Source organism: Marmota monax, unplaced genomic scaffold, assembly GCF_021218885.2.
Source record: "Marmota monax isolate L192 unplaced genomic scaffold, Marmota_monax_Labrador192_F-V1.1 WCK01_AAM20220418_F8-fsc00030, whole genome shotgun sequence".
In the NCBI taxonomy this organism is placed as follows: Eukaryota; Metazoa; Chordata; class Mammalia; order Rodentia; family Sciuridae; genus Marmota; species Marmota monax.
The window spans coordinates 9,694,884-9,705,394 of record NW_026691988.1 but is presented as its reverse complement, the minus strand read 5'-3'; the positions used below and the strand labels follow the sequence as shown (position 1 = coordinate 9,705,394).

Genomic DNA, 10,511 nt, shown 5'->3' with positions numbered 1-10,511 from the left:
TGGTTATGTTTACTTCTTAACAAATTTGCAATTCTATTACAATTTTCCAGCTGAATCTGTTTTTCATATAATGTGTTTTCCAATTCTATTAAATTACTTAACCAATTATGTGCTAGATTAAATATGAACAACACAAAAACACTTTATAAAAGTCATCATGTCCTATATATTTTGCATAAAGTGAACATGTTAATCACTTGAAATGTTAGTGCTCTTTTTTTAATATGCAATGTTTCACAAATTTGCATGACATCCTTGCGCAGGGGCCATGCTAATTTTCTCTTTATTGTTCCAGTTTTAGTACATGTGCTGCTGAAGCAAGCACGACATTAGTGCTCTGAAGTGGCCTCACACCATCTGTCTGCCTAATAAGTATTAATTCAATTCTATATGTCCCGTAGAACTATAAATCTGTTAAGACTACGTTATCACTAGAAGTGTAGTTGTAAATTTCATAGCTGATTTATCAAGAATCATATTCATCTCATCCATGTGTGCAGAGAATAATTTTTTCAGCAAGTACTTAAGCAATTTTCTCTTTCACAACACACACATATGCAATTAGAATATGAAATGATGCTTTCATTAACCAATATGAAATTTTGTTTTGATGAAGTTATATCTTTTTTTTTCCTTTCTTTGAAAATATTTGAGGGCCTTATCAACAAGTTTTGCTTGCTGTAGTTCCAAGATTTTTTTTTTTTTTTGGCAGGGGGGAATTGGGGAGATCTCAAGTTTTCATATGAAAGAATATTAGAAGAAACATTTTTTTTCTTGTGTTGTCACTGTATACACGTCCAGATCTGGCAATTCAAACAGAACAGGTTTCTGTGATTTCTACATCTTTATTTCTTCTAATAATGAATTCTTCTTAAGAACACTTTGTGTAAATTTGATTAACGTGTACAATTATCACAGCTGTACCTCATCCAAAACAAAACAAAACCCATATTGAAAGTTGTTAACTCATAGCCAAATCTTGGTGGAAAGTCTTCCTGCCTTTGCCAACAGAGGATAAATTTCTTTTAAACTTCATTTCCCAATTAACTGTAAAGTATAATGACATAAAATTAAACCATAAAATATGAACTTTCCTGATACCATTATGATCCGATCTCAAACATCAGATGGGCCACCAGTGAGCAGGAGAGTAAATGGCTGGCTAGTTCCCAGTCAACACAGACCCTCATTACACCCTTGCCACTAGCTGTCACTCAACTTAATTGTCTGGAGTATTTTCCACAACCTGGAAAGTTCTTGTTTAGAATATATATGTTGCACATATTTGTAGGTTTCATACTATTATATCTAAATATATATTTTGGTGAACATTCAATTATTTTACAATACACTAATAGAGGCATGAAATTTGAAAAGCATCAGATTACAGGGAGATTTGAGTCTAAAGAGTCTCTTGATGGGGAGTATGTCCAGCGAGGAAAAAAAAAAAGGGAGAGAGAGACAAGAAAGCAGAGGCTGAAGAAGTGGGAGGAAGCAGCCTAATGGTGAAATAAGTGTCCTATGAAGACGAGAAGATGGCATCTAGGTACAGATGGTCATTGCCCAGGCAGGCATGAAGGCCAATCTACAGAGAGGAGGGAAAAGTAGAAGGCTGGTTTGTGACTTGGTTTACCTTATTGATGTGGGAATGGAAATTTGTGGCAGCTGCACCTGGTGACTTTTGTTTTTCTCATAGAACATGAAGACATGCATTGTGTGTAAACGAAATGAATAGATGACAACCGCCACATTTGGAAATGGAAAAAGGAGTGTCATAAGATGCAAAGAAGTTTGCTCTTCAGTGTTGAGGACTTGACTAATTCCCTATTTATGAACACTTAGGAAGCAGTCCTGATTCAGAATTTCTAAATCTGATGACAACTAGTGGATTCACTAGTGCTTTGGAAATTGGCCACCTTGGTCCATCCAGATTAACTCTCCCTTCTAAGTTCTTTTTTTTTCCTACCTGATACTCAAATAATAGATCTTTTCACTTACTTTTATGCCTAATTCACAGTGTGTTAAAGAAACTTGTTTGTAATGTGAAGTGATTTTTTTCCCCAAATATGTACCAGTATAATCTGAAAATACAATAAGCATACTTTTGGATTAAATTCAGTTTTGTATTAAATTTAGAATAAAAAAAAATTTAACTTGAAGGTTGTTTATGAAATCATTAATGATACTGAGCATTTAGAAAAGTAAATGATTATAAATAATGTTTTAAGTAATATATAAAATATGATGCAACCCCCCCCACCACCACCACCACCACCTTTGTTTTGTACTAGGGCTTGAATCTAGGGGCACCTAACTTCCTGAGTAGCTGGGATTACAGGTGTGCACCAACACACTCAGGTGATAAAACCCTACTTAAAAAAAAACAATATCCACAAAACAGATAAAACTTAAAAGCAATTTTCTATTTTAGTAATAATTAATATGCACTTAAATATAATCCAATTTGGTGTTTGCTTCTGGCTATTGTACAACAGTTTGTGTCAGAACAACCTTACTGTTAAAAGCAAGTGTAAGACCAAACTTAAGAATTAAAAGCAACGCTTTGAGGGCATCAAAACAAACAGGATAGGGCTGGGGTAGTGGCTCAGTGGTAGAACACTCACCTAGCACATGCGAGGCCCTGGGTTTGATCCTCAATACCACATAAAGATAAATAAATAAAATAAAGGTATTGTGCCCAACTACAACTAAAAAATAAATATTGAAAAACAAACAAACAGGGTGGCAGGTATTTGATGGACCAAGATTCTAGAACCCAGGGGTGCTTAACTTCCTTTTTCTTTTGGAGTATTTGCTCATTTGCCTCATGTGATGTCATTGTCACCTAGAGATGTCAATCTCAAGGTCTGAAGAGGAAACTTGAAGATCAGAGTTATTAACGTAATTAGAATTAAGGAACTATTCTCTCATATATTCTGCTTCTTTTCACTCAATGGGTTTTTACAGACAACTTTTCCTTTTTAGTTAGGCTGCTTGTCATTCCATCAGATGACTCTAGCAAACTCTATTCAATCTGTCCATATTGTTGGATTCCAGTTTGTACTATTATAAGCACGGCTTCAGTGAATTGCAATGGTTATTATATTACTTCCCTATTAGAATATCTTTCTAGAATACATTCCTACAAGTGCTGAGTCAAAAAGCAGATGCAAGTCAGGTGCAATGGCACAGGCCTTTATCCCAGCAGCTTGGAGGCTAAGGCAGGAGAATATAGAGTTCACAGCCAGTCTCAGCAAAAGCAAGGCACTAAGCAACTCTGTGAGACCCTGTCTCTAAATAAGATACTAAAAATAGGGTTAGAAATGTGGCTCAGTGGTTGAGTGTCCTTGAGCTCAATCCCCAGTACCCAAAAAAGAAAAAAAAAACAAACAAACAGATGCAGTTCCCGGGTTTAACCACATATTGCCAGTCTCTACTAAAGGAATATCAGCATGTTCTTCTACCATAGTACACATCCTTCAGCATAAGAGTATATTTTTTTTGATAGTTTAAAATGTTTTCCTTTTTATTGGCATATTATAATTATACATAATGGTGGAATTTGTTAAAATATATTCATATATGCATAGAATAAAACAGTATAATTTGATCAATTTCATTCCCAAGTACTTCCCCTTGATGCCCTTCCTATATTCCACTGGTCTCCCTTCTATTTTTAAAATTTATTCTATTAGTTATACATGACAGTAGAATGCATTTTGATACATTATGTATACAAATGGAGCACATCTTCTCATTCCTCTGGCTATACATGGTGCAGAGTCACACCAATAGTGTAACCATACCTGTATATAGGGTAATAATGTCTCATTCTGCTGTCCTTCTCATCCCCACAGCCCCACCCCTCTCCTCACTGCCCTCTGCACAGTCCTAAGTTCCTTCATTCTTCCCTAACCCCACCCCACACTCCACTATGGATCAGTATCCACCTATCAGAGAAAACATCTGACCTTTGGTTTTTTGAGATTGGCTTATTTCACTTAGCTTGATATTCTCTAGTTCCATCCATTTACCTGCAAATTCCATAATTTCATTTTTCTTTAGGACTGTGTAATATCCCATTGTGTATATGTAGCACATTTTCTTTATCCATTCATCTGTTGAAGGGCATCAAGGTTGGTTTCATAGTTTAGCTCTTGTGAATTGAGCTGCTATAACATTGATGTGTCACTGTAGTATGCTGATTTTAAGTCCTTTGGGTATAAACTGAGGAGTGGGATAGCTGGGTCAAATAAATGGTTGTTCCATTACAAGTTTTCTGAGGAATCTTCATACTGCTTTCCAAAGTGATTGCACCAATTTTCAGTCCTACCAGTAATGTATGAATGAGTGTACCATTTCCTACACATCCTCACCATCACTTATTATTCCTTGTATTCTTGATACTTGCCATGGAGTGAAATGAAATAGTACAGTAGTTTTGATTTTCATTTCTCTTATTACTAGAGATAATGAACATTTTCCATAGGTTTGTTGATAGATTCTATTTTTTCTTTTGTGAAGTGTCTGTTCAGTTCCTTAACCCATTTATTGATTGGGTTATTTATTTATTGGTGTTAAAGTTTTTTGTGTTCTTTATATATCCTAGAGATTAGTGCTCTATCTGAAGTGTGTGTGGTAAAGATTTTTTTCCCATCTTGTAGGCTCTTTCTTCACATTATTGATTGTTTCCTTTGCTGAGAAGAACCTTTTTATTTTGAATCCATTCCATTTGTTGGTTCTTAATTTTACTTTTCGTGCTTTAGGAGTCATGTTAAGGTAACCAGGTCCTACGGGACATGATGAAGACTTGAGCCTACTTTTTCTTCTATTAGGCCTAAGGTCTTTGTTCTAGTGCCTAAATCTTTGATCCACCTTGAGTTGATTTTTGTTCAGGGTGAGAGATAGATGTTTAAGTTAATTTTACTACATATGGATTTCCAGTTTTCCCAGCACTGTTTGTTGAAAAGGCTATCTTTTCTCCAATGTATGTTCTTGGTGCCTTTGTCTGGTGTGAGATAACTGTATTTACATGGGTTTTTCTCTGTGTCTTCTATTCTATACCCCTGGTCGAGGTGTCTATTTGTGCCAATACTATAATGTTTTTGTTACTATGGCTCTGCAGTATAGTTTAAGCTCTAGTATTGTGATGCATCCTGCTTCACTCTTCTTGCTAAGGATTGGTTTGGCTATTCTGGGTTTCTTATTTTTCCAAATGAATTTCATGATTGTTTCTTCTAGTTCTATGAAGAATGTCATTGGGCTTTTAAATAGGAATTGTATTAAATCTGTATAGCCGTTTTGGTAGTATGGCCATTTTGATAATATTAATTCTGCTTATCCAAGATCATGGGAGATCTTCTCATCTTCTAAGATCTTCTTCAGTTTCTTTCTTTAGTATTCTGTAGTTTTCACTGTAGAGGTCTTTCACCTCTTGTTAGATTGATTCTCAAGTATTTTATTGTTTTTGAGGCTATTGTGAATGGGGTAGTTTTCCTAATTTCTATTTCAGAAGATTCACCACTGATGTATTAAAATACATTTGATTTATGGGTATTGATTTTATAGTCTGCTACTTTGCTGAATTCATGTATTAGTTCTAGAAGTTTTCTGGTGGATTTTTTTGGATCTTCTAAGTACAGAATCTTGTCATCAGCAAATAGTGATAGTTTGAGTTCTTTTCCTATTCATCTCTTTCTTTCATCTGATTGCTCTGGCTAGAATTTCAAGAACTATGTTGAATACAGTGGTGAAAGAGGGCATCCCTGTCTTGTTCCAGTTTTTAGAGGGAATGCTTTCAATTTTCTCCATTTAGAATGAGGTTGGTCTTGTGCTTAGCACAGATAGCTTTTCAATGTTGAGTATATTCCTACTATCCATAGTTTTTCTAGTGTTTTGAACATGAAGAGATGCTGTATTTTGTCAAATGCTTCACTTCTCTACATATATTGAGATGATCATATATAGTTGTCTTTAAGACTCGTCTTTAAGTCTTTTGATATAATGAACTGCGTTTATTGATTTTCATATGTTGAACCAACCTTGCATCTCTGAGTTGATCATGGTGCACTATCTTTTTAAGATGTGTTTGCATGCAATTTGACAGAATTTTATTGAGAATCTTTGTATCTATTTTCATCAGGGATATTGGCTTGAAGTTTTCTTTCCTTGATGTGTCTTTGGTTTTGGTATCAGGGTGATACTAGCTTCATAGACTGAGTTTGGAAGGGTTCCCTCCTTTTCTATTTCATGGAATAATTTGAGGAGTATTGGTATTAGTTCTTCTATGAAGGTCTTGTAGAACACAGCTGAGAATCCTTCTGGCTTTTCTTGGGTTGGTAGGCTTTTGATGGTGTCTTCTATTTCATTGCTTGATACTGATCTGTTTAAATTGTGTATGTCCTCCTAATTCAGTTTGGGAAGATCATATGTCTCTAGAAATTTGTTGATGTCTTTGAGATTTTTCTATTTTATTGGAGAATAAATTTTCAAAATAGTTTCTAATTATCTTCTGTATTTCCATAGTGTCTGTCGTGATATTTCCTTTTTCAGCACTAATTTTAGTAATTTGAGTTTTCTCTCTCATTCTCTTCATTAGAGTGGCTAAAGGTTTATCAATTTTACTTGTTTATTCAAAGAAGCAGTTTTTTGTTTTGCCAATTTTTTCAACTTTATTGATTGCAGGTTTATTTTAATTATTTTCTGTCTTCTACTGCTTTTGGTGTTTATTTCTTCTTTTTCTAGGGCTTTGAGATGTAATGGTAGGTCATTTATTTGTTGACATTTTATTCTTTTAATGAATGAGCTTAATGCAATGAACTTTCCTCTTAGCACTGCCTTCATAGTGTCCCAGAGATGTTGATATGTTATATCGGTGCTCTCATTTACCTCTAAGAATTTTTTTTATCTCCTCCTTGAGGTCTTCTGCTATCCATTGTTCATTAAGTAGCATATTATTTAGTCTCCAGGTGTTAGAGTAGCTTCTATTTTTTATTTTATCATTGATTTTTAATTTCATCCCATTATGATCTGATAGAATGCAGGGTAGTATCTCTATTTTTTTTTATTTGCTAAGAGTTGTTTTGTGGCATAGCATATGGTGTATTTTAGGGAAGGATCCATGTGCTGCTAAGAAGGCATATTTGCTCAATGATGGATGAAATATTCTATATATGTCCATTAAGTCCAAATCATTGATTATATTATTGAGTTCTGTAGTTTCTTTGTTTAGTTTTTGTTTGGAAGATCTATCCAGTGGTGAGAGAGCTGTGTTAAAGTCACCCAAAATTATTGTTTTGTGGTCTATTTGATTCTTGAAATTGAGAAGTGCTTGATGTACATAGACACTCCCTTGTTTGGGGCATAAATATTTACAATTGTTGTGTCTTGTTGATGTATGATTCCCTTAAGCAGTATGAAATGTCCTTCTTTATCCCTTCTGATTAACTTTAGTTTGAATTCCACTTTGTCTGATATGAAGATGGAAACCCCTGCTTCTTTACGTAGTCCATGTGAGTGATATATTTTTGCCCAAACTTTCACCTTCAGTCTGTGGACGTCTTTTCCTAGGAGGTAAGTCTCTTGAAGAAGGCATATTGTTGGGTCTTTTTTTAAAATCCACTCTGCCAGTCTATGTCTTTTGATTACTGAGTTTAGGCAATTAACATTCAGGGTTATTATTGAGATATTATTTATAATCCTGGTCATTTTGGTTTATTTTGGGTTTTTAACTTATTTCTCCTTCAGCATAATAGTGTATTAAATTTTTTCCTCATTTGTCCAAATTTTAGCTGGAATAATTAATACAACTTTTCTTTTTGCTTATAATTACACTTAACAAATGAAATTGTATATCTTATTTTTAGTGTTTCCTTGCCTGCTTATGTTGTCCATTTAAAAAATGAAGACATTCTTTTTATCAATTTATAAGAGTTGTTCATATTTATTTGGGATGATAATTTTATGTCATAAATATGACAATTATGTTTTTAAGTTTGCCATTTGTTTTTTAATTTGTTTGTGATGGACTATGTAGAAATTTTAAATTGCGTGTATGTACATGTGAGTGTGCATACGTGTGTGTGCATGCATGTGCATTATAGTTTGTTTTTTGATGTTCCCTAGAGAAGTCTTGATTCCCGGGATGGTGCTATTGGGAGGTGGTGGAGACTTTCAGAGGTGGGGCCTGTGAGGTGTCCTAAGTCATTAGGGTCATGTCCTTTGAGTGATAGTAGAAACCTTTGCCCTTCCCACTCATTTTTTCTTTTCTTCTCAACCATGGAGGGTGGTTTGGCTCTACAGCATGCTCCAGCCTGATGTGTTCCCTCACTCAAATTGGGGTCAACCCCAGTCACAGACTGGAACCTCTATAACCATGAGCCAAAATAAATCTTTTATCTTTATAAATTGATTATTTCCAGTATTGTGTTAGGATGATGGAAAGCTAACACAGTGTGTTCGATGGGTAGCTTCTTCACAGCTGGAGAGGATAGGGAGAGTGGGGAAACTGCTCGGCCACGCAAGGAAGAGGAAAATATAGGGGAGAGACAGGGGTGACAGTGGTGGGGACAAAAGTAGAGAAACTCTTGGAAGAGGGAGGAAAAGTCTGAGGACACAATTCTGGGGTTTTATACTGACAAGAAATTTCCATTCTTTAGAAAGCTCTGTATTTTCTTCTGATCTTTTCCCCAAGTTTTACCTCTTTAAGACCCTGCAGCAAGCCACAGGAGCTTCCACCAATGACTTGGAACTTGGAGAATCCCCGATGTGTTCTCAGAGTTTCAATTTGAAAGGAAAAGTGTGATTGGATTGATTAAGGAGAATCTTACTGTGCATAGAGAAAAATACACAGGCAATTATAAGTTACTTCCCATTTTCCAGCATCTGACTATGCATACGAGTAGGGAGGCCTTCCTTGGAGAGTTAGAGAAAGGGCTCGAGTTCATATTACAGAAGCTAAGCACCGTGCATATGTTTTGTTTTGTTTTTTTTTTTTCCTCCACTCTGGCTGTTAGAAGGATCTGTGATGTAAGCTTGGCCAATCAAATGTGTCCATTTGGGATTCTGATTCTACAACAAATGCCAGACAAAGGGGGAGGAAATAGGTCTAGGACAACAATACTCCTATTAACACTTCTATTTAACATCATATAGGCTAAAAATCCTACTCAGCACAATGATACAAGAAAAAAATAAGAGGATAAGAATTAGAAAAGGAATAAATGAAGCATTATCACTTGCAGATGATGTAATTATCTACATGGAAAATTCAAAAGAATCCACAGACAAATTGTCAATGTTAATAAGAGTTTAGCAAGATTTCTAGATGTAATATCAATATAAAAAGATAATTGGATTTCTATTTAACAGAAAAAAATTAGTAGTGTAAAATAATCACTCAGAATAAATACAAGAAAATATGTGCAAGTTCTTTGTTCAGAATATTACCAGTCTTTATTGAAGAACTTCAAGGAAATCTAAGTATATGGAGATATATAACCTCATTTGTGTAAAGAAAGATGAATGTGGGGGAAAAAAAGCATATCTGGTGAATTTTGCAACAGGTTGGGGTTGGGGGGGGCATAGAACACAAAAAGCTGAATTTAAAATTCATTTGCAAAAACAAAGATCAGTTGGACATGGTGTCACACACCTGTAATCCCAGCTACTGAGGAGGCAGAGGCAGGAGGATCACAGGCTTGAGGCCAGCCTGGGAAATTTAGCAAGACCTTGCCTCAAAACTAAAAAATAAAAGGAGTTGGGGATGTAGCTCAGTGGTGGAACACTTACCTTGCACGTGGAACACCCTGGTTTCAATCCCCAGTTGTGAAATCAAGTAAGCAAGAAGCACAGGAAGAAAACAAGGAAGAAAGAAAAGAAAAGAGAGTGAGCAAAGGTCAAAGAGCACTTGACCATTCCTGAGGGAAAAATAGCAAGCCAGGGACATGCCCTATTAGAAATCAAGAATTGTTATCAAGCTATAGTGGTCAAGACAATGTTGGGTTGGCACAGGATAGACTGGCAGACCAACGACTCAGAATCTAGAACCCATAGGCAGACCTTGACATAAATGGAAATTAATGTAGGACAGAGCTAGCATTGTGGATCAGGGGGAAGGATGCCAGCTCATCTTTTAATCAATGATGACACCAAAATATATATAAATATATATATCTCCCTACTTCACACCTAGAAATAAAATTAAATAAAACCCTCAGATATATAAAGGTTTTGTAAAACTTTTCAATAAAAATGAAATGTTGCTATGATCTCAGAGGAAGGATTTCTTAAGCAAGACACAAAAATCAGAAAACACAATGGAAATTTGCTGCATTAAAATTAAGAAATTCAGTTCACCATGGGAAGTTTAAAGGCAATCCAACTTGGGAGAGGATATTTGGAAATACAACCTGACCAAGGGCTTGCATCCTGTGTGCATGAAGAACTCCTATAAATCAACCAGGAAAAGACAGCTCAATAGAAAAATGGGTCAAAGGCATGGATGGTCATCT

At 35.4% G+C, this 10,511-nt stretch overlaps 1 non-coding gene across 1 annotated transcript; it reads right to left on the bottom strand.

The window, feature by feature from the left end:
• Positions 1-218: 218 nt before the first annotated feature.
• Positions 219-325, bottom strand: LOC124096998 (U6 spliceosomal RNA). Its single transcript, XR_006853073.1, has one exon. It is a non-coding gene; the product is annotated as a U6 spliceosomal RNA (small nuclear RNA).
• Between the last annotated feature and the right edge of the window lie 10,186 nt (positions 326-10,511).